General features: G+C 44.3%; 9 non-coding genes and 1 pseudogene across 9 annotated transcripts; all 10 read left to right on the top strand.

The window, feature by feature from the left end:
• Positions 1–9,141: 9,141 nt before the first annotated feature.
• Positions 9,142–9,318, top strand: LOC148334263 (U2 spliceosomal RNA; annotated as a pseudogene).
• An 862-nt stretch (positions 9,319–10,180) lies between these two features.
• Positions 10,181–10,344, top strand: LOC148334262 (U1 spliceosomal RNA). Its single transcript, XR_015844356.1, has one exon. It is a non-coding gene; the product is annotated as a U1 spliceosomal RNA (small nuclear RNA).
• Positions 10,345–11,032: 688 nt separating this feature from the next.
• LOC148334261 (U2 spliceosomal RNA) lies at positions 11,033–11,223 on the top strand. The gene has a single exon (XR_015844500.1). It is a non-coding gene; the product is annotated as a U2 spliceosomal RNA (small nuclear RNA).
• A 658-nt stretch (positions 11,224–11,881) lies between these two features.
• On the top strand, positions 11,882–12,045 carry LOC148334260 (U1 spliceosomal RNA). The gene has a single exon (XR_015844355.1). It is a non-coding gene; the product is annotated as a U1 spliceosomal RNA (small nuclear RNA).
• A 686-nt stretch (positions 12,046–12,731) lies between these two features.
• LOC148334259 (U2 spliceosomal RNA) lies at positions 12,732–12,922 on the top strand. The gene has a single exon (XR_015844491.1). It is a non-coding gene; the product is annotated as a U2 spliceosomal RNA (small nuclear RNA).
• A 658-nt stretch (positions 12,923–13,580) lies between these two features.
• On the top strand, positions 13,581–13,744 carry LOC148334258 (U1 spliceosomal RNA). Its single transcript, XR_015844354.1, has one exon. It is a non-coding gene; the product is annotated as a U1 spliceosomal RNA (small nuclear RNA).
• A 688-nt stretch (positions 13,745–14,432) lies between these two features.
• LOC148334257 (U2 spliceosomal RNA) lies at positions 14,433–14,623 on the top strand. The gene has a single exon (XR_015844462.1). It is a non-coding gene; the product is annotated as a U2 spliceosomal RNA (small nuclear RNA).
• A 643-nt stretch (positions 14,624–15,266) lies between these two features.
• Positions 15,267–15,430, top strand: LOC148334256 (U1 spliceosomal RNA). The gene has a single exon (XR_015844353.1). It is a non-coding gene; the product is annotated as a U1 spliceosomal RNA (small nuclear RNA).
• Positions 15,431–21,406: 5,976 nt separating this feature from the next.
• LOC148334255 (U2 spliceosomal RNA) lies at positions 21,407–21,606 on the top strand. Its single transcript, XR_015844537.1, has one exon. It is a non-coding gene; the product is annotated as a U2 spliceosomal RNA (small nuclear RNA).
• Positions 21,607–22,264: 658 nt separating this feature from the next.
• LOC148334254 (U1 spliceosomal RNA) lies at positions 22,265–22,428 on the top strand. Its single transcript, XR_015844352.1, has one exon. It is a non-coding gene; the product is annotated as a U1 spliceosomal RNA (small nuclear RNA).
• Positions 22,429–26,781: the final 4,353 nt, after the last annotated feature.

Raw genomic sequence — 26,781 nt, 5'->3', positions numbered from 1 at the left:
CCAAACTGTATCATAACGTTGCCTTTTAGCAAAGGTTTTGATGTTAGTTTCAGTTCTGCTCTAAATCTTCGTGAATTTTGGCTTCGTTATGAAAATGTAAAAGCCCAGTTTTCTGCGTTCAATGTTGAAAAACTGACTGATAATGCTGCTAAAACAGTTATTGTCAGAATGTTTAATGAGACAGTGAATGCAGATGACATTTGTTTTTGGCTGGCTAGATATTGCACGGTGAAAGGCCAGGCTATGAAAGTGAGAGATGAGGACGGCATCTGGAACTGTGCCTGGCGGGTACCCATTCAACAATGGCAGGTCCACCAGGGCTTCCAGGGCCTGAAACATCTCCCATCAATGATAGTCTTGGGTGAAAACCGAGGCTACATACACTACCAGGGTCAACCCAAGCTCTGCCGCAAGTGTGGTGAGCATGGACACCTGGCAGAATCATGTCAGCAGATAATTTGTGGAAAATGCAGAGTAATTGGGCATACTTTTGAAGAATGTACCAATGGCAGAAAGTGCAATCTCTGTGGGGAATCAAACCACCTCTACAGAAATTGTCCGAAATCATTTGCCAACAAATTGAAGGCTGGAAAAGAAATGGCACCGTTAGATAAAATTGAAATGGACAAACAAACAAAAGATACACAGGAAAATTCAAATCTCCCTCCAAAACCTGTCATTGGTGGAGAGGGAACAGATGAGGAAGTGGAAGGGGAGGGGCATGTGTTGGCTACACCAATGGGGAGTTCGGAAGAAAGTAGCATGTTACCACAAATGCCCACAACCGAATCAAGCAAAACCAGCGTAGACCAGACTAGTAGTGAACGCAGCGAAATTCCTTGTACACAAAAAATTAAACGACTAGCATCTGAGCGGTCTTCTGAGTCTCCATTGACCTTAGAGAAGAGGGGAAGGCCCGGGAGCTCAGAGAGCGACGTGGAAGAGCACAGGGTTTTTCCTTGCAACTCACCAAACGAGCTGTCTTTTTTGAACATAGTACTACAATCAACGCCCAAAAACCATAACACAATGAATTTAAGATTGCGAGAAAGACCATCACCAAGACTCCCAAATCCTACACCTATTGCTCAGGTGAAGGAAGAACTCCGGCCTCAAGAAATTACCTAATTGATTAGTTTTAAAGAGCTTCCTCCTTTTGATACCCTGTTTTGTAGGCCTCCATTTTAAATCATATCTTTAACTCTCACCTTCTCGACTATAAACGTTAGAAGTGTGAAATCAAAGACTCGTGCTCAGAGCGTATTGTCCTTTTTAAAAACTCTTAAGTCTGATGTGTTTTTAATGCAAGAATGTGGTATTCCCTTTTTAAAAAATTATAAGCAGTGGGAGGAAATGTGGCCACACCCATCTTTATGGAGTGGGTCGAACGAAAACCGCAACGATGGAGTGGCCATTTTAATAAACAACACTCGAATTGCAATTAAAGGTAGCACGGTTTTAACAGATGGACGAGCACTTTTAGCACACCTAACCTTCATGGGAAAGGGTTTTGACCTTTTAAATATTTACGGTCCAAATGAAAAACACGACAGGTATGAACTTTTAGAGAACTTGCAGTGTCACATGCTAGGTCGTGCACCCTTTATTATGGGAGGAGATTTTAACTGTGTTTTAAGCAGAAATGATAAAAAAGGAGCTGGGGAGGATTTTAAAGTTGATAAAACATCTGTTTTACTGAAGGACATGTGCCGGGTTTTTAAATTAGATGATTGTTTTAAAACCATACATCCAAGAGAGGAGGGTTTTACATGGTTTAGCGGAGATAGCAGCAAAGCCTCTCGCATTGACTATTTATTTACACGGGGTTGGACACCAACTGATGCAAGATTAACCCCTGTATTCTTCTCGGACCACCTTTCACTCTCTTGCACCTGTCAATCCCATCTGGTTTGACAGTCGGAAGAGGCCTCTGGAGGCTCAACTGTTCCCTTCTTGAAAATGAAGTCCTGGTGAACAAATACAGGGAGCAGTACAAAAATTGGCAAACACTCCAAGACCTGTTCGAATCACGAGCACAATGGTGGGAAATGATAAAGTTAAGAACCCAGACCTTTTTTAGAGAAGCAGGAAGAGAGAAGAAAAAGAAGGAAATGAAACGTATGTTAGGACTACAAAAAAGACTACAAAGGTATTTTAACCTCTCACAAAAGGGTATCAATTTTAATGAGGAAATTAAACAGATTAAAAATAAATTGAGGCTTTTAGCAGACATCAAAAGTAAAGGTGTAATACTAAGGAGTAAAGAAAAGGAGATAGAGGAAGGAGAAAAATGTACAAGGTACTTTTTTAAAAGAATTATGAACAAGAGTGGGGGTATTTTCAAGTTGCGAAAAGTAAATGGTGCTATAACAGAAATAAGCAGTGAAATAAAAGAGACAGTGGAAAGCTACTACCAGAAACTGTATGACAGGAAAGAGATTCAACCTGAGACAACGTCGGAAGTATTGAATTTTATTGAGAAAACAGTGACTGATAAAGTGCTTTTAACGCGAGATTTTACTCAAGAGGAATTAAACAAATGCATAAAACAATTTAAGAAAGCAAAAGCTCCGGGTGAGGACGGACTCTGCCTGGAATTTTATTTGACTTTTTGGGACATTATAGCACCGGATTTAATCACTGTTTTTAATGAATTTGACAAAACAAGCCGACTACCAGACAGTTTTAGAGTAGGGAGAGTGACACTACTGCACAAGAAGGGAGACAAGGCGGACCTGGACAACTGGCGACCTATCACGCTTTTAAATGTTGATTGCGAACTTTTTAGTAAACTTTTAGCTACACGCATGTCTGTTTTTATGGGCGAATTGATCAACCCGGATCAAACCTGTGCCATCGCGGGGAGGAAGATCACGGACAGCCTCATGCTGATCCGTGACACCATCTGTTATGCGAGAGACAGAAATATGCGGCTAGTAGTCCTAAATTTAGATTTTGAGAAAGCGTTTGACCGAATCTCGCACCGGTACCTCTTTAGAGTACTGCAAAAATGGGGTTTTCCCGAAAGGTATATAGCGTGGGTGGGATTGCTGTACCGGGATATTAGCAGTAGATTTGTGGTTAATGGGGACCTGACAAAAGCAGTCCAAATTAACTGCGGTGTCCGTCAGGGTTGTCCTTTATCTGCACTCCTCTATGTCCTATGCATAGAACCGCTGGCACAGATGTTGAGAAAGGATAAAATGATCAAGGGGGTTAACATTCCAGGTGGCGGGGGACTCACGACAAAATGTATTTTATTTATGGACGATTTTAATATCCTGTGCTCAGACCTTTTATCGGTGACAAGGGCTTTGGACTTGACTGATTGGTATGGGAGGGCCTCTGGGTCAAAACTTAATAGAGCCAAGACACAAGCACAGTTTTATGGACCGTGGACATTGACAGAAAAGACAGGTTTACCCCTGACATTGACAAAAACTGACCAGAAAATACTCGGGATCAGATTTGGCAGGGAAGGGGGAGGAGAAGCAAGTTGGGGCGACGTGGTAGGGAAAGTGAGGAAAAGACTTGTTTTTTGGAGAATGAGGGAACTGACCATAGAGGGAAAAGTTTTAATCATAAAAGCAGTTATTCTACCATTGCTTTTATTAATCAGTTCTGTTTTTACCCCAACAAGAAGTATCCTTTTAGGTTTGGACCGGACTATCTTTTACTTCATCTGGGGATCCAAGTGGGAGAGACTGAAGAGAGCAACAATGAAGATGAGCAGAGAAAAAGGGGGAAAAGGAGTGCCGGACCTCCAGCTCTTCTTGGGAAGCAGATATGTGGCCCTGCACTTCCAAACTGCACTAGAGCCCTCAAGCGCTCAAAAAGCTCGAGCAATGTCAAGATTCTGGATGGGATCTTACCTCCGGAAATTAAGACTCATCCCTAGCGATCAAAGACTGCCTGTGTCTTTTATCCTGCCGCCTGCCTATTCTTTTATAAAAGTTTTTTTAAGGAATTTTAAACTAGAAAATCAAGAATGCCATGTTTTAAAAAACCACAGATCTCTCATCTCTGTTGTGCAGGAGCGGGAAACGGTATGTCCAGTGCGCGGGCTTGCATTCGGAGAGCCCACAACTGTTTGGCGCAATGTAAACCATCCCGCCCTCCCAAACAAACTTCGGGACCTGTCATGGATGGCGGCGCACGAAATCCTCCCAGTCAGGTACGTTATGCACTCCCGAGGTATGGCAGCGCACTCAAACTGCCCCCGACCTGGTTGTGGCGCCCAAGAGTCGGTGAGGCACCTCCTCTGGGAGTGCAGTGCTGCCACGGACCTGTGGGCGACAGCCGGCCACCTGCAATTCCCGGACTTGCCAGCAAGGGAGGTCCTCAATGCACAATTCGTGCTCTATGGGGTGGGCCCAATGACGAACACAAGAGAACATTTTGCAAAGCAGTGGCTCACCCTTGCCGCCATCAAAGACGCCATTTGGACCTCCAGAAACTTGCTGGTTCGTTCGTTCGTCCGTCGATTCGACGAGGACCATCTTTTCATCCTTCTTGGTGGGTGCGTAGATGGCTGATCAGGCCTATCTTTGCACGAAAAGTTCTTCTGCAGTATGGGCAAGGGATGGAGGTAGGCGACGGGCACTTGTCTTGTTTGGTTTTTCTCGCTTGCCGTTTTCTTTCCGCTGCACCTTTTCTCTCGTTTTCATAGGTCTTGGCACCGTCATGTAGGGAGGCCGTCCATTCATTCCGGGCTTGTGCTGCTTTCTCCCATGTGTCAGGATTGATACCGAAGGCCTTGAGGGACCCTTTCAGAGTGTCTTTGAAACGCTTTTTGGGTCCTCCGCAGAAGCGCTTTCCACACTGCAGTTCTCCGAAAAGAAGTTTCTTGGGCAAGCGGGTTTCGTGCATCCGTGCTACATGACCTGCCCAGCGCAGTTGTGATTTCTTCAGGAGAGTGTGGATGCTTGGGAGTTTTGCACGAGCAAGCACCTCTGAGTTGGGTACTTTGTCCTGCCATTTTATGCCAAGCAGCTTTCTGAGACGAGTGGCGTGAAAGTGATTCAGCTTAGTCGCATGGCGTCTGTAGACTGTCCAAGTTTCTGAGCCGTACAGGAGAGTGGTGATTACAGCAGCACGGTATACTTTGAGTTTGGTCTCTAGAGTGATGCCTCGGCGATCCCACACGTTTTTGGTCAGTCTACCAAAGGCGGAACTAGCTTTGGCTAGTCTGGCGTCTATTTCGTCATCGATGACAGCATTCCGTGAAAGTATGCTCCCAAGGTACGTAAACTTGTCAACAGCTTTCAATCGTTGTCCATTGATTGTGATGTTTGGTTCAGCGTATGTTCTGCCAGGGGCTGGTTGGTGCATGACCTCGGTCTTCTTGATACTAATTGTGAGGCCAAAGTTGGTACAGGCCTTTGCAAATTTATCCACGTTTAGTTGCATGTCGTCTTCGGAGATGGAGTTCAGTGCACAGTCATCTGCGAAAAGAAAGTCATTGATGGTGGCAGACTTGACCTTGGTTTTTGCTTGGAGTCTTCTGAGGTTAAAAACTGAGCCATCCATCCGATATTTCAGGCCGATGCCGATGTCACTGTCAGCAAAAGCATCAGTCAGCATGGCAGAGAACACCAGGCTAAACAGTGTCGGGGCCAGTACACAGCCTTGTTTCACTCCGTTTGTGACCTCAAATGGTTCAGAATAGTTCCCGTTATCAGTGACTCCGGCCATCATACCATCATGCAGGAGACGGACAATGGTGACGAATTTTGGAGGGCAACCGTACTTGGCCATTATCTTCCACAGACCTTCCCTGCTTACGGTGTCGAAAGCTTTTGTCAAATCAACATAAGTAGAGTACAGATCTACGTTTTGCTCCTGGCACTTCTCTTGCAGTTGCCTGGCAGCAAAAATCATGTCAATGGTGCCTCGTTCTTTTCGGAAACCGCATTGGCTCTCAGGCAGCAGGCCTTGTTCAAGATGTTTTAGCAGACGGTTGAGGAGGATTCTGGCTAGAATTTTGCCTGCAGTTGACAACAGTGAGATTCCTCGATGGTTGTTGCAGTCCTGCCGGTTTCCTTTCCTCTTGTACAAGTGGGTTATTGAGGCATCCTTGAGATCCTGAGGAACTGATTCATGCTTCCAGATCAGGCTGAAGAGTTCACTCATGCGGTGGACGAGCATACTACCGCCATTTTTGTAGATTTCTGCAGGGATGCTGTCTGCGCCAGGTGCCTTGCCACTAGACAGTTGGTTTATGGCCTTGAGGAGTTCACTCTCTGTGGGTGCATCATCAAGGGAATTTGCTGTTGGTATCTGTGGGAGTCGATTGATGGCTTCATTTTTAATGGCTGAGGGGCGATTTAGCACACTGTCGAAATGCTCGGCCCATCTCTTCAAGATGTCCTCTTTGTCAGTGATCAGTGTTGTTCCGTCACTGTGGAGAAGTGGAGATGGTCCTGAGGATGATGTTGGCCCATAAATCTCTTTCAAACTGCTATAGAAGTTCTTCATGTCATGGGTATCGGCAAAACGTTGAATTTCATCTGCTTTTTTGCTCAGCCATGTGTCTTGCATTTGTCGTAGCCGCTGTTGGATGGCTTTCCGTTTGTGTCTGAATGTCTGTTTCTTTACTGTAGAGGTCGGATCATCCAGGAGGGCTTTGTGAGCCTTGTGTTTGTCTTCTAGCAGCTGGCTGATTTCGTTGCAGTTCTCATCAAACCAGTCTTTGTGCTTTTTTCCAGAGGGTCCAAGGCACGTGTATGCTGTATTGTAGACGGCCTCCTTCAGTGTTGACCATGCAGCCTCAACATTTTTGTTCTCTAGAGAGATTGTGTTTAGTTGCTCGTCTAGGGAATTGTTGAGGCGCTGTTTGATGTCGTTGGCTTTAAGCTTGTTTACTGCTAGCCGTTTCAGACTTTTTGTGCCCTGTGGTCTCCTCTTAGGTTGGATGCGAAGATTTAGCTTGGACACAATGAGACGGTGGTCTGTCCAACATTCCGCGCCACACATTGCTTTGGTGACACGGACATCCTGCCTGTCCTTCCTTCTAACAATGACGTAGTCTATGAGGTGCCAGTGTTTTGACCTGGGATGCATCCATGATGTCTTGTTTCGAGTGGGAAGACGGAATACTGTGTTGGTGATGAGCAGATCATGTTCCGCACAGGTTTGCAGGAGCAGCAGGCCGTTGCTGTTGCATTTGCCCACCCCATGTTTCCCGAGTATTCCATCCCATGAGTCGCTGTCACAGCCTACTCTCGCATTGAAGTCGCCAAGGATGATTAATTTGTCACTGGTAGGCACACTTGAGATAAGGGCACTCAGTTCTTCATAGAACTTGTCTTTGGTCTCATCAGTGTTGGTCATTGTAGGTGCATAAATACTAGCTATGGTGGCGAACTTCTTTCCATGTGAGAGGGGGATTCTCAGAGACATCAGTCTGTCGTTTATGCCTTTGGGCGGACCCTCTAGTTTGCTGACCAGTGAGGATTTTATGGCAAAACCGACTCCGGCTTCCCGCTTGGCTTCCGGTTCGCGGCCACTCCAGAAGAAAGTGTAGCCTGCTCCTCTTTCACAAAGTTCTCCTTCTCCTGCTAGTCTTGTTTCGCTGAGAGCAGCAATGTCAATGTTGTACCTGCTGAGTTCTCTTGCGACAAGTGCTGTTCGTCGCTCAGGTCTGTCGGTGTTTTCTCTGTCGAGTAGGGTGCGCACATTCCATGCTGCTGCATTCAGGGGAATGCTTTTTCTTCTTCTCTTGTTAGATCGACCGCAAGTGTAGGGTCCCCGCCAGTCGCGGTAGTCTGGCTAGGGGGAAGGTGGAACAGACAATTTTTAGGGCACCTTTTCTAGCCCCTTCCTCATGCTAAGGAGGTGAGCAGTGTGATCCTAAAGAGGGCTGCTCAGTCACTCAAGCGGCTACCGGACTCCACTGCTGTTCCATTCCAGTGGGGAACGACCATATGACTTGAGTCGCCTGTGTGCAGATTTGAAACTACGCCTGCCGATGTGCCCACACCTGACGCTTCGCCTCTCGTCTGTCGCCACAGGGCTTGGGAATGATATAGTATGTTGAGGATGAAAGATGAATTGCACAAACACTTTGATTTAAGTGAGGAGGAGTTGTGCAGCTCGTCGACCTCACTCTCTCGTCCAAGCACCATCCATATCCAGCAGCAAGACATGGTCAGGACGGCCGGGGATGGAGTTGGATGCAGTGGATGACCATCAGTGTTCTAAGTGTCTCACTGTGCTCTCTGTGCATTCCACAATGCGCTGCTGTGAAGACGCCTTCGTGTCCGTTTCACTTAAATGTAGTTTATCCGCCCACTCCGCCGTAATCCAGACTTCACATGCTGGGCCAGACATAGCCCGAGTCCACCAAGAGCGGAGGTTCTTGGCCCCTCACCTGGTTTAGCCCGCCTGTCGAAGCGGTTTGCCGGGGTGTGGCCGCTGCGCATGCTACAGCTACTTGGAGCCACAGGTGAGAGTTGAGTGCCCGGCAGAGACCAGGGTTAGTAAACTACACTGTAGGTTGAAACTACAGAGCACGACAGTATACTAACTAAGGTGCTACTCTACTGAAACACCCCATACACCCCAATGACGAACACAAGAGAACATTTTGCAAAGCAGTGGCTCACCCTTGCCGCCATCAAAGACGCCATTTGGACCTCCAGAAACTTGCTGGTAAGGAGGCACAGACAGACCCCCCCCCCGTGGCTGTGCTCCGAATGGCAGCGGCTACTCTGAGCTGCCTGCGGCAAGCCAAGGACACAGTCACCAAGAAGAGTCGTCTGTGCCCGCCCGGAGGAGGGAACCGGAGCCCACGGGGAAGGTCCTGGCAGCGACGGCCTGGCTCCTCGGGAGAGAGTGGAGAGATGCAACACCTCTGAGGAACTCCTTGAAGCATCCTGGCAGGTTTTATCTGTCTGGACTCTGTTTGAGAGGGTGGGATGAAGTCCCACTTAGTAAGGCGATACTACGCTCCTGCACAACAGAGGTTGAAGTGCTTTTTTTTAACAATTGCTTTTTAAAAAAATATTGTCTTGATGTATTTTAGATACATTTTACCTTACACCTCTATGTCAAACATGCTGCTTTTTTAACACGTTACCACAGAACTAAGATTGTGCTCCATGTTGGAGAGATGTGAACATCAATGCCTACAGTAACAATAAAAATTTTGCAAAAGAAAAAAAATCTGTTCTTATCAGTTTAATATCTGATACGTTCCCTATTTGGGGACCATATATTAAATTGATTTTTGGAACTGGGAGATGGAATAGGGGCTTGCTCCGTCCATTCCACGCATCGACCTGGTATTGCAGTACCGCCAGGAGCGGTGCACCCACCTCTGCTGGTCACAATGAATTTAATAATAATAATAATAATGCCTTTATTAGTCCCACAATGGGGAAATTCGAGATTCGAACCCAGGCCTCCTGGGGAGACTGGGTCCTGAACGCGGCGCCTTAGACCACTCGGCCATCCTGGCAGCCACGAGATTCGAACCCAGGCCTCCTGGGGAGACTGGGTCCGGAACGCGGCGCCTTAGACCACTCGGCCATCCTGGAATTTGTTGCTGGATGTTTCCATTCTATGTAGTTCTGTGGGAGAACGAAGAAACCCTTTAAGCAGCTGTCGTGTTTCTCAAAGGCTGTCTCTTGTTTTTGAGACTTTCACCGAATACCATGTCATGCTGCGGCTTAAAGGACATTCTTTCATTGAAGAAAGCGTCGTCTTGCTCCGTTATTGAGGGAACATGCGGTGGGTGGTCATATAAATAATGGTTTCAAATATAGATCATATAAATTTCCTATAAAGTTATAATATTGGCGCTTGGCTAATCAAAAACGTAAATAAGTAAAGTTTTGTAAAGGAGTTTGAATTGTTACACCGCTACATGTTCCTGACCACACAAAGAAACAGGAAATGAGTGCTAGAAAGGCGTGGGGCAGGGTCAATTCAATTCTCGCTTTGAATTCTTGTTAGAATTTAAGCAAGGCGTGATGGGAATGTTTTAGCTGATTCTTTTGACCTCATTCACAAATATTTACTTAATGCAAGTCTAAAAGCGACTACTTAAATTAATGTACGTGTCATGCATCATCCAGCGTGTATGTGTGTGCATGCGATCACACGTGCGTTGCAATCGGGCCCGTGACTGAAGATGGTGTGGGTGCTTAACCTTTTGGCCTGGCAATGTGTACATCTCATACTTACCTGGCAGGGGAGATACCATGATCACGAAGGTGGTTCACCCAGGGTGAGGCTCAGCCATTGCACTCCGGCTGTACTGACCCCTGCGAATTCCCCAAATGTGGGAATCTCGACTGCACAATTTCTGACAGTGGGGGACTGCGTTCGCGCTCTCCCCTGATTTCTGATGGTAATGACAATGAAATAAAATCATTCATGTCACTTAGTGAGCACGGTATCATGCTTATTTGTCAACATGCGATAAATAGTTAGCTTCTTTCGCAGTTGACAAATTACTGTCATTCACCTCCACACAAGTGGTGGCGCTAGCAAGTGACAATGGCAATTGGGAAGCAGGAAGTGCGTGTAAACGAAAAGATCTCGGTTTTTTAGTCTGTTTAGGACTGTTTTACATGGTTACACGGCATGAAGTTAGCGCAGAATTCATATTGGTCCGATATGGATCACGTGACAGGCGAGCGATTTCCTAACTTTCTTTTCACTTAGAGGAGGAAAAGCAACACAATTGTCCTCTTACGATCCGCAATACGTTTTATTAGATTCTTGAAATTCGCACGTCGGACTATTTAACCATTTAAGAGCATTGCGATGCCAGTAAATGGAATACTTCTATTGCTGTTTCCAATTGGTCCACTTTGGGTCACATGGACTACAGTACCCAGCAATTGCTAAGCTTTTGTTTCGTTCGCAGGCTGGCAAGCAACACAGTTGGTCTCGTTTTCTGCTAAAAATGTGTGAGTTTGATGTTTGGCATGTAAATGGTTTGTTGTGATCATTTTACATTGGTCACCGTCACTGTTGCTCGGAATGTCGAGAATCAAGTCGCCCCCTGTGTCAGTTTGCGGATATCGCTTCTCGGCCTTTTGGCTAAGATCAAGTGTAGTATCTGTTCTTATCAGTTTAATATCTGATACGTTCCCTATTTGGGGACCATATATTAAATTGATTTTTGGAACTGGGAGATGGAATAGGGCCTTGCTCTGTCCATTCCACGCATTGACCTGGTATTGCAGTACCGCCAGGAGCGGTGCACCCACCTCTGCTGGTCACAATGAATTTCTTGCTGGATGTTTCCATTCTATGTAGTTCTGTGGGAAAACGAAGAAACCCTTTAAGCAGCTGTCGTGTTTCTCAAAGGCTGTCTCTTGTTTTAGAGACTTTCACCGAATACCATGTCATGCTGCGACTTAAAGGACATTCTTTCATTGAAGAAAGCGTCGTCTTGCTCCGTTATTGAGGGAACATGCGGTGGGTGGTCATATAAATAATGGTTTCAAATATAGATCATATAAATTTCCTATAAAGTTATAATATTGGCGCTTGGCTAATCAAAAACGTAAATAAGTAAAGTTTTGTAAAGGAGTTTGAATTGTTACACCGCTACATGTTCCTGACCACACAAAGAAACAGGAAATGAGTGCTAGAAAGGCGTGGGGCAGGGTCAATTCAATTCTCGCTTTGAATTCTTGTTAGAATTTAAGCAAGGCGTGATGGGAATGTTTTTGCTGATTCTTTTGACCTCATTCACAAATATTTACTTAATGCAAGTCTAAAAGAGACTACTTAAATTAATGTACGTGTCATGCATCATCCAGCGTGTATGTGTGTGCATGCGATCACACGTGCGTTACAATCGGGCCCGTGACTGAAGATGGTGTGGGTGCTTAACCTTTTGGCCTGGCAATGTGTACATCTCATACTTACCTGGCAGGGGAGATACCATGATCACGAAGGTGGTTCACCCAGGGTGAGGCTCAGCCATTGCACTCCGGCTGTACTGACCCCTGCGAATTCCCCAAATGTGGGAATCTCGACTGCACAATTTCTGACAGTGGGGGACTGCGTTCGCGCTCTCCCCTGATTTCTGATGGTAATGACAATGAAATAAAATCATTCATGTCACTTATTGAGCACGGTATCATGCTTATTTGTCAACATGCGATAAATAGTTAGCTTCTTTCGCAGTTGACAAATTACTGTCATTCACCTCCACACAAGTGGTGGCGCTAGCAAGTGACAATGTCAATTGGGAAGCAGGAAGTGCGTGTAAACGAAAAGATCTCGGTTTTTTAGTCTGTTTAGGACTGTTTTACATGGTTACACGGCATGAAGTTAGCGCAGAATTCATATTGGTCCGATATGGATCACGTGACAGGCGAGCGATTTCCTAACTTTCTTTTCACTTAGAGGAGGAAAAGCAACACAATTGTCCTCTTACGATCCGCAATACGTTTTATTAGATTCTTGAAATTCGCACGTCGGACTATTTAACCATTTAAGAGCATTGCGATGCCAGTAAATGGAATACTTCTATTGCTGTTTCCAATTGGTCCACTTTGGGTCACATGGACTACAGTACCCAGCAATTGCTCAGCTTTTGTTTCGTTCGCAGGCTGGCAAAACACAGTTGGTCTCGTTTTCAGCTAAAAATGTGTGAGTTTGATGTTTGGCATGTAAATGGTTTGTTGTGATCATTTTACATTGGTCACCGTCACTGTTGCTCGGAATGTCGAGAATCAAGTCGCCCCCTGTGTCAGTTTGCTGATATCGCTTCTCGGCCTTTTGGCTAAGATCAAGTGTAGTATCTGTTCTTATCAGTTTAATAGCTGATACGTTCCCTATTTGGGGACCATATATTAAATTGATTTTTGGAACTGGGAGATGGAATAGGGGCTTGCTCCGTCCATTCCACGCATTGACCTGGTATTGCAGTACCGCCAGGAGCGGTGCCCCCACCTCTGCTGGTCACAATGAATTTCTTGCTGGATGTTTCCATTCTATGTAGTTCTGTGGGAAAACGAAGAAACCCTTTAAGCAGCTGTCGTGTTTCTCAATGGCTGTCTCTTGTTTTAGAGACTTTCACCGAATACCATGTCATGCTGCGGCTTAAAGGACATTCTTTCATTGAAGAAAGCGTCGTCTTGCTCCGTTATTGAGGGAACATGCGGTGGGTGTTCATATAAATAATGGTTTCAAATATAGATCATATAAATTTCCTATAAAGTTATAATATTGGCGCTTGGCTAATCAAAAACGTAAATAAGTAAAGTTTTGTAAAGGAGTTTGAATTGTTACACCGCTACATGTTCCTGACCACACAAAGAAACAGGAAATGAGTGCTAGAAAGGCGTGGGGCAGGGTCAATTCAATTCTCGCTTTGAATTCTTGTTAGAATTTAAGCAAGGCGTGATGGGAATGTTTTAGCTGATTCTTTTGACCTCATTCACAAATATTTACTTAATGCAAGTCTAAAAGCGACTACTTAAATTAATGTACGTGTCATGCATCATCCAGCGTGTATGTGTGTGCATGCGATCACACGTGCGTTGCAATCGGGCCCGTGACTGAAGATGGTGTGGGTGCTTAACCTTTTGGCCTGGCAATGTGTACATCTCATACTTACCTGGCAGGGGAGATACCATGATCACGAAGGTGGTTCACCCAGGGTGAGGCTCAGCCATTGCACTCCGGCTGTACTGACCCCTGCGAATTCCCCAAATGTGGGAATCTCGACTGCACAATTTCTGACAGTGGGGGACTGCGTTCGCGCTCTCCCCTGATTTCTGATGCTAATGACAATGAAATAAAATCATTCATGTCACTTAGTGAGCACGGTATCATGCTTATTTGTCAACATGCGATAAATAGTTAGCTTCTTTCGCAGTTGACAAATTACTGTCATTCACCTCCACACAAGTGGTGGCGCTAGCAAGTGACAATGTCAATTGGGAAGCAGGAAGTGCGTGTAAACGAAAAGATCTCGGTTTTTTAGTCTGTTTAGGACTGTTTTACATGGTTACACGGCATGAAGTTAGCGCAGAATTCATATTGGTCCGATATGGATCACGTGACAGGCGAGCGATTTCCTAACTTTCTTTTCACTTAGAGGAGGAAAAGCAACACAATTGTCCTCTTACGATCCGCAATACGTTTTATTAGATTCTTGAAATTCGCACGTCGGACTATTTAACCATTTAAGAGCATTGCGATGCCAGTAAATGGAATACTTCTATTGCTGTTTCCAATTGGTCCACTTTGGGTCACATGGACTACAGTACCCAGCAATTGCTCAGCTTTTGTTTCGTTCGCAGGCTGGCAAGCAACACAGTTGGTCTCGTTTTCTGCTAAAAATGTGTGAGTTTGATGTTTGGCATGTAAATGGTTTGTTGTGATCATTTTACATTGGTCACCGTCACTGTTGCTCGGAATGTCGAGAATCAAGTCGCCCCCTGTGTCAGTTTGCTGATATCGCTTCTCGGCCTTTTGGCTAAGATCAAGTGTAGTATCTGTTCTTATCAGTTTAATATCTGATACGTTCCCTATTTGGGGACCATATATTAAATTGATTTTTGGAACTGGGAGATGGAATAGGGGCTTGCTCCGTCCATTCCACGCATCGACCTGGTATTGCAGTACCGCCAGGAGCGGTGCACCCACCTCTGCTGGTCACAATGAATTTGTTGCTGGATGTTTCCATTCTATGTAGTTCTGTGGGAGAACGAAGAAACCCTTTAAGCAGCTGTCGTGTTTCTCAAAGGCTGTCTCTTGTTTTTGAGACTTTCACCGAATACCATGTCATGCTGCGGCTTAAAGGACATTCTTTCATTGAAGAAAGCGTCGTCTTGCTCCGTTATTGAGGGAACATGCGGTGGGTGGTTTCAAATATAGATCATATAAATTTCCTATAAAGTTATAATATTGGCGCTTGGCTAATTAAAAACGTAAATAAGTAAAGTTTTGTAAAGGAGTTTGAATTGTTACACCGCTACATGTTCCTGACCACACAAAGAAACAGGAAATGAGTGCTAGAAAGGCGTGGGGCAGGGTCAATTCAATTCTCGCTTTGAATTCTTGTTAGAATTTAAGCAAGGCGTGATGGGAATGTTTTTGCTGATTCTTTTGACCTCATTCACAAATATTTACTTCATGCAAGTCTAAAAGAGACTACTTAAATTAATGTACGTGTCATGCATCATCCAGCGTGTATGTGTGTGCATGCGATCACACGTGCGTTGCAATCGGGCCCGTGACTGAAGATGGTGTGGGTGCTTAACCTTTTGGCCTGGCAATGTGTACATCTCATACTTACCTGGCAGGGGAGATACCATGATCACGAAGGTGGTTCACCCAGGGTGAGGCTCAGCCATTGCACTCCGGCTGTACTGACCCCTGCGAATTCCCCAAATGTGGGAATCTCGACTGCACAATTTCTGACAGTGGGGGACTGCGTTCGCGCTCTCCCCTGATTTCTGATGGTAATGACAATGAAATAAAATCATTCATGTCACTTAGTGAGCACGGTATCATGCTTATTTGTCAACATGCGATAAATAGTTAGCTTCTTTCGCAGTTGACAAATTACTGTCATTCACCTCCACACAAGTGGTGGCGCTAGCAAGTGACAATGTCAATTGGGAAGCAGGAAGTGCGTGTAAACGAAAAGATCTCGGTTTTTTAGTCTGTTTAGGACTGTTTTACATGGTTACACGGCATGAAGTTAGCGCAGAATTCATATTGGTCCGATATGGATCACGTGACAGGCGAGCGATTTCCTAACTTTCTTTTCACTAGAGGAGGAAAAGCAACACAATTGTCCTCTTACGATCCGCAATACGTTTTATTAGATTCTTGAAATTCGCACGTCGGACTATTTAACCATTTAAGAGCATTGCGATGCCAGTAAATGGAATACTTCTATTGCTGTTTCCAATTGGTCCACTTTGGGTCACATGGACTACAGTACCCAGCAATTGCTAAGCTTTTGTTTCGTTCGCAGGCTGGCAAGCAACACAGTTGGTCTCGTTTTCAGCTAAAAATGTGTGAGTTTGATGTTTGGCATGTAATTGGTTTGTTGTGATCATTTTACATTGGTCACCGTCACTGTTGCTCGGAATGTCGAGAATCAAGTCGCCCCCTGTGTCAGTTTGCTGATATCGCTTCTCGGCCTTTTGGCTAAGACTGCGATCACCTCCTTTGGCCGTGTTGGTTCTATACCTGCTGTGGTATAGGACTTATTCATTGGGGGATATATCAGCTGTTGCTTATTGTTGATAAATAACCTTTGTATTTTCAGTTATCCGACTAAGGTAAGTAAATATAAACTAGTATTTGTTATTATTTATTATCTACGTCCTGTGGTTCTCCGGCTATGTCGGCCACCCATGCCGGCATGCGGAGGCACCACAGTGTACGTTTTACTTTCAAGGAAGTTAATGGAGAGGTCCTGGTAATGTCCAGACTGGATTTTTCCAGGAAACTTATCCAACAGACCTTGGAATTTAATGCTAATGACCTGAACTGTATCATAACGTTGCCTTTTAGCAAAGGTTTTGATGTTAGTTTCAGCTCTGCTCTAAATCTTCGCGAATTTTGGCTTCGTTATGAAGAGGTAAAAGCCCAGTTTTCTGCGTTCAATGTGGAAAAACTGACTGATAATGCTGCTAAAACAGTTATTGTCAGAATGTTTAATGAGACAGTGAATGCAGATGACATTTGTTTTTGGCTGGGTAGATATTGCACGGTGAAAGGCCAGGCTATGAAAGTGAGAGATGAGGATGGCATCTGGAACTGTGCCTGGCGGGTACCCATTCAACAATGGCAGGACCCCCAGGGCTTCCAGGGCCTGAAACATCTCCCATCAATGATAGTCCTGGGTGAAAACCGGGGCTACATACACTACCAGGGTCAACCCAAGCTCTGCCGCAAGTGTGGTGAGCATGGACACCTGGCAGAAGCATGTCAGCAGATAATTTGTGGAAAATGCAGAGTAATTGGGCATACTTTTGAAGAATGCACCAATGGCAGAAAGTGCAATCTCTGTGGGGAATCAAACCACCTCTACAGAAATTGTCCGAAATCATTTGCCAACAAATTGAAGGCTGGGAAAGAAATGGTACTGCTAAATGAAATTGAAATGGACAAACAACCAAAAGACACACCGGAAAATTCAAATCTCCCTCCAAAACCTGTCATTGGTGGATAGGGAACAGGTGAGGAGGTGGAAGGGGAGGGGCATATGTTGACTACACCAATGGGGAGTTCAGAAGAAAGTTGCATGTTGCCACAAATGCCCACAACCGAATCGAGCAAAACCAACATGGAAGACCAGACTAGTAGTGAACGCAGCGAAATTCCTTGTACACAAAAAATTAAACGACTAGCATCTGAGCGGTCTTCTGAGTCTCCATTGACCTTAGAGAAGAGGGGAAAGCCCGGGAGCTCAGAGAGCGACGTGGAAGAGCACAGGGTTTTTCCTTGCAACTCACCAAACGAGCTGTCTTTTTTGAACATAGTACTACAATCAACGTCCAAAAACCATAACACAATGAATTTAAGATTGCGAGAAAGACCATCACCAAGACTCCCGAATCCTACACCTATTGCTCAGGTGAAGGAAGAACTCCGGTCTCAAGAAATTACCTAATTGATTAGTTTTAAAGAGCTTCCTTCTTTTGATACCCTGTTTTGTAGTCCTCCATTTTAAATCATATCTTTAACTCTCACCTTCTCAACTATAAACGTTAGAAGTGTGAAATCAAAGACTCGTGCTCAGAGCGTATTGTCCTTTTTAAAAACTCTTAAGTCTGATGTGTTTTTAATGCAAGAATGTGGTATTCCCTTTTTAAAAAATTATAAGCAGTGGGAGGAAATGTGGCCACACCCATCTTTATGGAGTGGGTCGAACGAAAACCGCAACGATGGAGTGGCCATTTTAATAAACAACACTCGAATTGCAATTAAAGGTAGCACGGTTTTAATAGATGGACGAGCACTTTTAGCACACCTAACCTTCATGGGAAAGGGTTTTAACCTTTTAAATATTTACGGTCCAAATGAAAAACACGACAGGTATGAACTTTTAGAGAACTTGCAGTGTCACATGCTAGGTCGTGCACCCTTTATTATGGGAGGAGATTTTAACTGTGTTTTTAGCAGAAATGATAAAAAAGGAGCTGGGGAGGATTTTAAAGTTGATAAAACATCTGTTTTACTGAAGGACATGTGCCGGGTTTTTAAATTAGATGATTGTTTTAAAACCATACATCCAAGAGAGGAGGGTTTTACATGGTTTAGCGGAGATAGCAGCAAAGCCTCTCGCATTGACTATTTATTTACACGGGGTTGGCCACCAACTGATGCGAGATTAACCCCTGTCTTCTTCTCAGACCACCTCTCACTTTCTTGCAACCTGTCAATCCCATCTGGTTTGACAGTCGGCAGAGGCCTCTGGAGGCTCAACTGTTCCCTTCTTGAAGACGAAGTCCTGGTGAACAAATACAGGGAGCAGTACAAAAATTGGCAAACGCTCCAAGACCTGTTTGAATCACGAGCACAATGGTGGGAAATGATAAAGTTAAGAACCCAGACCTTTTTTAGAGAAGCAGGAAGAGAGAAGAAAAAGAAGGAAATGAAACATATGTTAGGACTACAAAAAAGACTACAAAGGTATTTTAACCTCTCACAAAAGGGTATCAATTTTAATGAGGAAATTAAACAGATTAAAAATAAATTGAGGCTTTTAGCAGACATCAAAAGTAAAGGTGTAATACTAAGGAGTAAAGAAAAGGAGATAGAGGAAGGAGAAAAATGTACAAGGTACTTTTTTAAAAGAATTATGAACAAGAGTGGGGGTTTTTTTAAGTTGCGAAAAGTAAATGGTGCTATAACAGAAATAAGCAGTGAAATAAAAGAGACAGTGGAAAGGTACTACCAGAAACTGTATGACAGGAAAGAGATTCAACCTGAGACAACGTCGGAAGTATTGAATTTTATTGAGAAAACAGTGACTGATAAAGTGCTTTTAACGCGAGATTTTACTCAAGAGGAATTAAACAAATGCATAAAACAATTTAAGAAAGCAAAAGCTCCGGGTGAGGACGGACTCTGCCTGGAATTTTATTTGACTTTTTGGGACATTATAGCACCGGATTTAATCACTGTTTTTAATGAATTTGACAAAACAAGCCGACTACCAGACAGTTTTAGAGTAGGGATAGTGACACTACTGCACAAGAAGGGAGACAAGGCGGACCTGGACAACTGGCGACCTATCACGCTTTTAAATGTTGATTGCAAACTTTTTAGTAAACTTTTAGCTACACGCATGTCTGTTTTGATGGGCGAATTGATCAACCCGGATCAAACCTGTGCCATCGCGGGGAGGAAGATCACGGACAGCCTCATGCTGATCCGTGACACCATCTGTTATGCGAGAGACAGAAATATGCGGCTAGTAGTCCTAAATTTAGATTTTGAGAAAGCGTTTGACCGAATCTCGCACCGGTACCTCTTTAGAGTACTGCAAAAATGGGGTTTTCCCGAAAGGTATATAGCGTGGGTGGGATTGCTGTACCGGGATATTAGCAGTACATTTGTGGTTAATGGGGACCTGACAAAAGCCGTCCAAATTAACTGCGGTGTCCGTCAGGGTTGTCCTTTATCTGCACTCCTCTATGTCCTATGCATAGAACCGCTGGCACAGATGTTGAGAAAGGATAAAATGATCAAGGGGGTTAACATTCCAGGTGGCGGGGGACTCACGACAAAATGTATTTTATATATGGACGATTTTAATATCCTGTGCTCAGACCTTTTATCGGTGACAAGGGCTTTGGACTTGACTGATTGGTATGGGAGGGCCTCTGGGTCAAAACTTAATAGAGCCAAAACACAAGCACAGTTTTATGGACCGTGGACATTGACAGAAAAGACAGGTTTACCCCTGACATTGACAAAAACTGACCAGAAAATACTCGGGATCAGATTTGGCAGGGAAGGGGGAGGAGAAGCAAGTTGGGGCGACGTGGTAGGGAAAGTGAGGAAAAGACTTGTTTTTTGGAGAATGAGGGAACTGACCATAGAGGGAAAAGTTTTAATCATAAAAGCAGTTATTCTACCATTGCTTTTATTAATCAGTTCTGTTTTTTCCCAACAAGAAGTATCCTTTTAGGTTTGGACCGGGCTATCTTTTACTTCATCTGGGGATCCAAGTGGGAGAGACTGAAGAGAGCAACAATGAAGATGAGCAGAGAAAAAGGGGGAAAAGGAGTGCCGGACCTCCAGTTCTTCTTGGGAAGCAGATATGTGGCCCTGCACTTCCAAACTGCACTAGAGCCCTCAAGCGCTCAAAAAGCTCGAGCAATGTCAAGATTCTGGATGGGATCTTACCTCCGGAAATTAAGACTCATCCCTAGCGATCAAAGACTGCCTGTGTCTTTTATCCTGCCGCCTGCCTATTCTTTTATAAAAGTTTTTTTAAGGAATTTTAAACTAGAAAATCAAGAATGCCATGTTTTAAAAAACCACAGATCTCTCATCTCTGTTGTGCAGGAGCGGGAAACGGTATGTCCAGTGCGCGGGCTTGCATTCGGCGAGCCCACAACTGTTTGGCGCAATGTAAACCATCCCGCCCTCCCAAACAAACTTCGGGACCTGTCATGGATGGCGGCGCATGAAATCCTCCCAGTCAGGTACGTTATGCACTCCCGAGGTATGGCAGCGCACTCAAACTGCCCCCGACCTGGTTGTGGCGCCCAAGAGTCGGTGAGGCACCTCCTCTGGGAGTGCAGTGCTGCCACGGACCTGTGGGCGACAGCCGGTCACCTGCAATTCCCGGACTTGCCAGCAAGGGAAGTCCTCAATGCACAATTCGTGCTCTATGGGGTGGGCCCAATGACGAACACAAGAGAACATTTTGCAAAGCAGTGGCTCACCCTTGCCGCCATCAAAGACGCCATTTGGACCTCCAGAAACTTGCTGGTAAGGAGGCACAGACAGACCCCCCCGTGGCTGTGCCCCGAATGGCAGCGGCTACTCTGAGCTGCCTGCGTCAAGCCAAGGACACAGTCACCAAGAAGAGTCGTCTGTGCCCGCCCGGAGGAGGGAACCGGAGCCCACAGGGAAGGTCCTGGCAGCGACGGCCTGGCTCCTCGGGAGAGAGTGGAGAGATGCAACACCTCTGAGGAACTCCTTGAAGCATCCTGGCAGGTTTTATCTGCCTGGACTCTGTTTGAGAGGGTGGGATGAAGTCCCACTTAGTAAGGCGATACTACGCTCCTGCACAACAGAGGTTGAAGTGCTTTTTTTTAACAATTGCTTTTTAAAAAATATTGTCTAGATGTATTTTAGATACATTTTACCTTACACCTCTATGTCAAACATGCTGCTTTTTAACACGTTACCACAGAACTAAGATTGTGCTCCATGTTGGAGAGATGTGAACATCAATGTCTACAGTAACAATAAAAATTTTGCAAAAGAAAAAAAAAATCTGTTCTTATCAGTTTAATATCTGATACGTTCCCTATTTGGGGACCATGTATTAAATAGATTTTTGGAACTGGGAGATGGAATAGGGGCTTGCTCCGTCCATTCCACGCATCGACCTGGTATTGCAGTACCGCCAGGAGCGGTGCACCCACCTCTGCTGGTCACAATGAATTTGTTGCTGGATGTTTCCATTCTATGTAGTTCTGTGGGAATACGAAGAAACCCTTTTAGCAGCTGTCGAGTTTCTCAAAGGCTGTCTCTTGTTTTAGAGACTTTCACCGAATACCATGTCATGCTGCGGCTTAAAGGACATTCTTTCATTGAAGAAAGCGTCGTCTTGCTCCGTTATTGAGGGAACATGCGGTGGGTGGTCATATAAATAATGGTTTCAAATATAGATCATATAAATTTCCTATAAAGTTATAATATTGGCGCTTGGCTAATCAAAAACGTAAATAAGTAAAGTTTTGTAAAGGAGTTTGAATTGTTACACCGCTACATGTTCCTGACCACACAAAGAAACAGGAAATGAGTGCTAGAAAGGCGTGGGGCAGGGTCAATTCAATTCTCGCTTTGAATTCTTGTTAGAATTTAAGCAAGGCGTGATGGGAATGTTTTTGCTGATTCTTTTGACCTCATTCACAAATATTTACTTAATGCAAGTCTAAAAGAGACTACTTAAATTAATGTACGTGTCATGCATCATCCAGCGTGTATGTGTGTGCATGCGATCACACGTGCGTTGCAATCGGGCCCGTGACTGAAGATGGTGTGGGTGCTTAACCTTTTGGCCTGGCAATGTGTACATCTCATACTTACCTGGCAGGGGAGATACCATGATCACGAAGGTGGTTCACCCAGGGTGAGGCTCAGCCATTGCACTCCGGCTGTACTGACCCCTGCGAATTCCCCAAATGTGGGAATCTCGACTGCACAATTTCTGACAGTGGGGGACTGCGTTCGCGCTCTCCCCTGATTTCTGATGGTAATGACAATGAAATAAAATCATTCATGTCACTTAGTGAGCACGGTATCATGCTTATTTGTCAACATGCGATAAATAGTTAGCTTCTTTCGCAGTTGACAAATTACTGTCATTCACCTCCACACAAGTGGTGGCGCTAGCAAGTGACAATGTCAATTGGGAAGCAGGAAGTGCGTGTAAACGAAAAGATCTCGGTTTTTTAGTCTGTTTAGGACTGTTTTACATGGTTACACGGCATGAAGTTAGCGCAGAATTCATATTGGTCCGATATGGATCACGTGACAGGCGAGCGATTTCCTAACTTTCTTTTCACTTAGAGGAGGAAAAGCAACACAATTGTCCTCTTACGATCCGCAATACGTTTTATTAGATTCTTGAAATTCGCACGTCGGACTATTTAACCATTTAAGAGCATTGCGATGCCAGTAAATGGAATACTTCTATTGCTGTTTCCAATTGGTCCACTTTGGGTCACATGGACTACAGTACCCAGCAATTGCTCAGCTTTTGTTTCGTTCGCAGGCTGGCAAGCAACACAGTTGGTCTCGTTTTCAGCTAAAAATGTGTGAGTTTGATGTTTGGCATGTAAATGGTTTGTTGTGATCATTTTACATTGGTCACCGTCACTGTTGCTCGGAATGTCGAGAATCAAGTCGCCCCCTGTGTCAGTTTGCTGATATCGCTTCTCGGCCTTTTGGCTAAGACTGCGATCACCTCCTTTGGGTGTGTTGGTTCTATACCTGCTGTGGTATAGGACTTATTCATTGGGGGATATATCAGCTGTTGCTTATTGTTGATAATAACCTTTGTATTTTCAGTTATCCGACTAAGGTAAGTAAATATAAACTAGTATTTGTTATTATTTATTATCTACGTCCTGTGGTTCTCCGGCTATGTCGGCCACCCATGCCGGCATGCGGAGGCACCACAGTGTACGTTTTACTTTCAAGGAAGTTAATGGAGAGGTCCTGGTAATGTCCAGACTGGATTTTTCCAGGAAACTTATCCAACAGACCTTGGAATTTAATGCTAATGACCTGAACTGTATCATAACGTTGCCTTTTAGCAAAGGTTTTGATGTTAGTTTCAGCTCTGCTCTAAATCTTCGCGAATTTTGGCTTCGTTATGAAGAGGTAAAAGCCCAGTTTTCTGCGTTCAATGTGGAAAAACTGACTGATAATGCTGCTAAAACAGTTATTGTCAGAATGTTTAATGAGACAGTGAATGCAGATGACATTTGTTTTTGGCTGGGTAGATATTGCACGGTGAAAGGCCAGGCTATGAAAGTGAGAGATGAGGATGGCATCTGGAACTGTGCCTGGCGGGTACCCATTCAACAATGGCAGGACCCCCAGGGCTTCCAGGGCCTGAAACATCTCCCATCAATGATAGTCTTGGGTGAAAACCGAGGCTACATACACTACCAGGGTCAACCCAAGCTCTGCCGCAAGTGTGGTGAGCATGGACACCTGGCAGAAGCATGTCAGCAGATAATTTGTGGAAAATGCAGAGTAATTGGGCATACTTTTGAAGAATGCACCAATGGCAGAAAGTGCAATCTCTGTGGGGAATCAAACCACCTCTACAGAAATTGTCCGAAATCATTTGCCAACAAATTGAAGGCTGGAAAAGAAATGGTACTGCTAAATGAAATTGAAATGGACAAACAACCAAAAGACACACCGGAAAATTCAAATCTCCCTCCAAAACCTGTCATTGGTGGAGAGGGAACAGGTGAGGAGGTGGAAGGGGAGGGGCATATCTTGACTACACCAATGGGGAGTTCAGAAGAAAGTAGCATGTTGTCACAAATGCCCACAACCGAATCGAGCAAAACCAACATGGAAGACCAGACTCGTTGTGAACGCAGCGAAATTCCTTGTACACAAAAAATTAAACGACTAGCATCTGAGCGGTCTTCTGAGTCTCCATTGACCTTAGAGAAGAGGGGAAAGCCCGGGAGCTCAGAGAGCGACGTGGAAGAGCACAGGGTTTTTCCTTGCAACTCACCAAACGAGCTGTCTTTTTTGAACATAGTACTACAATCAACGCCCAAAAACCATAACACAATGAATTTAAGATTGCGAGAAAGACCATCACCAAGACTCCCGAATCCTACACCTATTGCTCAGGTGAAGGAAGAACTCCGGTCTCAAGAAATTACCTAATTGATTAGTTTTAAAGAGCTTCCTCATTTTGATACCCTGTTTTGTAGGCCTCCATTTTAAATCATATCTTTAACTCTCACCTTCTCAACTATAAACGTTAGAAGTGTGAAATCAAAGACTCGTGCTCAGAGCGTATTGTCCTTTTTAAAAACTCTTAAGTCTGATGTGTTTTTAATGCAAGAATGTGGTATTCCCTTTTTAAAAAATTATAAGCAGTGGGAGGAAATGTAGCCACACCCATCCTTATGGAGTGGGTCGAACGAAAACCGCAACGATGGAGTGGCCATTTTAATAAACAACACTCGAATTGCAATTAAAGGTAGCACGGTTTTAACAGATGGACGAGCACTTTTAGCACACCTAACCTTCATGGGAAAGGGTTTTAACCTTTTAAATATTTACGGTCCAAATGAAAAACACGACAGGTATGAACTTTTAGAGAACTTGCAGTGTCACATGCTAGGTCGTGCACCCTTTATTATGGGAGGAGATTTTAACTGTGTTTTAAGCAGAAATGATAAAAAAGGAGCTGGAGAGGATTTTAAAGTTGATTAAACATCTGTTTTACTGAAGGACATGTGCCGGGTTTTTAAATTAGATGATTGTTTTAAAACCATACATCCAAGAGAGGAGGGTTTTACATGGTTTAGCGGAGATAGCAGCAAAGCCTCTCGCATTGACTATTTATTTACACGGGGTTGGACACCAACTGATGCGAGATTAACCCCTGTATTCTTCTCGGACCACCTTTCACTCTCTTGCAACCTGTCAATCCCATCTGGTTTGACAGTCGGAAGAGGCCTCTGGAGGCTCAACTGTTCCCTTCTTGAAAATGAAGTTCTGGTGAACAAATACAGGGAGCAGTACAAAAATTGGCAAACACTCCAAGACCTGTTTGAATCACGAGCACAATGGTGGGAAATGATAAAGTTAAGAACCCAGACCTTTTTTAGAGAAGCAGGAAGAGAGAAGAAAAAGAAGGAAATTAAACATATGTTCGGACTACAAAAAAGACTACAAAGGTATTTTAACCTCTCACAAAAGGGTATCAATTTTAATGAGGAGATTAAACAGATTAAAAATAAATTGAGGCTTTTAGCAGACATCAAAAGTAAAGGTGTAATACTAAGGAGTAAAGAAAAGGAGATAGAGGAAGGAGAAAAATGTACAAGGTACTTTTTTAAAAGAATTATGAACAAGAGTGGGGGTATTTTTAAGTTGCGAAAAGTAAATGGTGCTATAACAGAAATAAGCAGTGAAATAAAAGAGACAGTGGAAAGCTACTACCAGAAACTGTATGACAGGAAAGAGATTCAACCTGAGACAACGTCGGAAGTATTGAATTTTATTGAGAAAACAGTGACTGATAAAGTGCTTTTAACGCGAGATTTTACTCAAGAGGAATTAAACAAATGCATAAAACAATTTAAGAAAGCAAAAGCTCCGGGTGAGGACGGACTCTGCCTGGAATTTTATTTGACTTTTTGGGACATTATAGCACCGGATTTAATCACTGTTTTTAATGAATTTGACAAAACAAGCCGACTACCAGACAGTTTTAGAGTAGGGATAGTGACACTACTGCACAAGAAGGGAGACAAGGCGGACCTGGACAACTGGCGACCTATCACGCTTTTAAATGTTGATTGCAAACTTTTTAGTAAACTTTTAGCTACACGCATGTCTGTTTTGATGGGCGAATTGATCAACCCGGATCAAACCTGTGCCATCGCGGGGAGGAAGATCACGGACAGCCTCATGCTGATCCGTGACACCATCTGTTATGCGAGAGACAGAAATATGCGGCTAGTAGTCCTAAATTTAGATTTTGAGAAAGCGTTTGACCGAATCTCGCACCGGTACCTCTTTAGAGTACTGCAAAAATGGGGTTTTCCCGAAAGGTATATAGCGTGGGTGGGATTGCTGTACCGGGATATTAGCAGTACATTTGTGGTTAATGGGGACCTGACAAAAGCCGTCCAAATTAACTGCGGTGTCCGTCAGGGTTGTCCTTTATCTGCACTCCTCTATGTCCTATGCATAGAACCGCTGGCACAGATGTTGAGAAAGGATAAAATGATCAAGGGGGTTAACATTCCAGGTGGCGGGGGACTCACGACAAAATGTATTTTATATATGGACGATTTTAATATCCTGTGCTCAGACCTTTTATCG

Source organism: Idiotropiscis lumnitzeri, chromosome 7 (assembly GCF_059441095.1).
Source record: "Idiotropiscis lumnitzeri isolate Australia: NSW breed Sydney's pygmy pipehorse chromosome 7, RoL_Ilum_1.0, whole genome shotgun sequence".
Classification (NCBI taxonomy): domain Eukaryota; kingdom Metazoa; phylum Chordata; class Actinopteri; order Syngnathiformes; family Syngnathidae; genus Idiotropiscis; species Idiotropiscis lumnitzeri.
Note: the sequence above shows the minus strand (reverse complement) of the source record. Positions and strands in the feature narration are given on the sequence as shown.